At 42.1% G+C, this 2,500-nt stretch overlaps 1 protein-coding gene across 1 annotated transcript in view; it reads left to right on the top strand.

Moving 5' to 3' along the window:
- Positions 1–2,500, top strand: part of LOC125047157 (N-acetylneuraminate 9-O-acetyltransferase-like) — a 27,696-nt gene that overhangs the window by 23,638 nt on the left and 1,558 nt on the right. The gene's annotated exons all lie outside the window — the stretch shown is intronic.

Below are 2,500 nucleotides of genomic sequence, written 5' to 3'. Positions count from 1 at the left end.
GACTGATACTAATACCCCCTCCTCAATGTTTGCAGTCAACTCTGTCCATTCCGAATTATCTACCCAGGTCATTACTCATCCTTGAAAATAAGCCCCTTCCTCTCTCCCAACATCCTCTACTCCATCTTCTACTGCACAGCCTTCTTTATTTTCCCCATTTTACTACTTCATTGTCCCCTATTACTACTCTTTATCTTTATTGTCCTTATTGTCCTCTCCCAACAGTACTACCTCTCTCCATACTACCCCATCTTCCTGTCCTCATCCTTCTACTGCTTCCACCTCTACAAACCTTTTGCATACCCTTTTTGGCCCAGCCAAGTGGGATCAATTCTTTGTAATTCCTCCACAACCCCGTACTTTGACAATACCCTTCTCTTCCAACAATGTCTCCAAAAACAGGTAGGCAAAGTTTCCTACCACAGTTGTTCTGATCGTTCATGTCTTGTCACAGATACATCTGAGTCCAAAGCTCATGCACTATCAACCCTGACTGATCTCACTGGTAAACTTATTCCTGCACGACCTCCCTCCTCAATTAACCGCTTCCCGGTGCCGTGAGACATCAAAACAAACCACTCGATCTGTGGCATGCAGCTGTATGCCGCGGCAGCACCCCACAGTGCTGCAAGCTGGTGATTCGGCTTGATGTACCGAACGTTGCCATTGAGGTTTTTTTTTTTTTTTTTTTTTTTTTTTTCTTCTTCTTCTTCTTCTTCTTCTTCTTCTTCACCCATCATCAAGGGGTTTAATACTTGTACTGGAACTGTTTCCATCTCTCCAACTGACTGTCCTTTCTACAACTAGGATGCAGTGGCAATCCAGTGCTACACTATTCCTCCCAGAGGCCAGCAGAAGTCCTACACCATTATTACCAAGATTAGGTTCCATAGACATGACCTTCCTTATGAAGTGTCTTGCCCTGTTCAACCATAGCAACCTCCTCCCCATCAGTGTCAGAAATGTTGGTGTTTTGGCCACCCAGCCAAACACTGTCGCTCCACAGCCCACTGCCATCTATGTGCCCAACCATGTCATGACCATTCAAATTGCTCTGCTCAGTCATGCACATGTGCCAATTGTGGTGGCTCACATAATGTATTTTATAGGAGCTGCCCTGCCTACAAGCCTGAATCTGAGGTAGCAGTTCACAGATTCAAACTAGGCCTCACTCTATGTGAGGCCAGACAAGAAGTATGCCAAAGAGGTTTTTCTCTTTCTACCTGTTCAAAAAATGTACTTCACTCAGCTCCCTTCCCATTGTCTCAGCATCTTCCCATGTTCCACTCCATCCTCTCCTACCACATCCTCTCCTACACCCACCTCTCCTTCTACTCTTCGGACATCTATTCCATCTTCTCCTCCACGTAAGAAAGTCTTTGTTTCTCAGACTTCCCCACCCAACTCCCCTCCAGAAACTCTTGAAGACATCCAAAAGTTCATAACTATGATTCAAGAGGATGATCCATTCCCTCATCCACTCTCTAATCCCTTTATTCACTCTACATTCAAAATTCCTGCCAATATCCATCTTCCTTCTCCTCAAGTTCCTCCTAACCTTCTTCCTCCCACTCACCCATAAAACACTCTATTCTGTCCTCCTCCATGTGCATCACCAATCTCTCTTCCTTCCCCATTATCCTTACCACCCCCACGTAGATGCTCATCTGACTCCTTGAAGTCAAAACAATGACCTGTGAATCCCTCCACTCCTGACGTTCTTCCCGATACTTCACCTCCATCCCCTGTTCCCTTATTTCATTCTCAGGATTCTTCACCTACTTCCACAACTATCATTTCTCATTGTATTACCATTTGATTGTTTCATAATAGCTCTTGCATTTTTCTCATACAGTGTTACTTTCCTTTCCTCAGACACATTCTCTCCATTTGATATGATCACCCGTACCATTAACCACATCCTTTTACAAATCCCCACTGTATTCCATTTGCTTCCACTGTATACCCTAGTCACTAATATTCTGTCCTACAGTGTTCTACAACCTTTGACACCTAACACATCTTATCCTGATCATTAACTCATTTCCACCCTTTTTGCCACAATACTTTACTTTGCTGTATGACCTTTGATGTCTAGCACATTTACTTCTTCCAACCATGAACTATTAACCATTATGCATTGTTCAAGCCACTGAAAATTGTAAATTATTTTGACCCATTGTTGCCATGGTGGCAAAAGCATATGCCATGCCCACTGTGTCAATTGTTTATTGATTGTCTTTACAAATAATGGCTTCACAAGTGCTGAATAAGGGAACCGTCTGCTATGATTATCGGATGTCTTAAATTTTATGTTGCACTTACAATTTTTTTCTTGAGTACATATTAATATATATGTTTTCCAGAGTATCAGATAAATAAAATAATAAGTATAGGCACCAAAAATTTAAAGTTATTAAAGCAAAAAAGGAAATAATGAATATTTATGAGCAAATGAGGAAGCTGTTGATCACCTCTAGATCTACCTGCACAGTAAGTT

This window comes from Penaeus chinensis, chromosome 40, assembly GCF_019202785.1.
Source record: "Penaeus chinensis breed Huanghai No. 1 chromosome 40, ASM1920278v2, whole genome shotgun sequence".
In the NCBI taxonomy this organism is placed as follows: Eukaryota; Metazoa; Arthropoda; class Malacostraca; order Decapoda; family Penaeidae; genus Penaeus; species Penaeus chinensis.
Note: the sequence above shows the minus strand (reverse complement) of the source record. Positions and strands in the feature narration are given on the sequence as shown.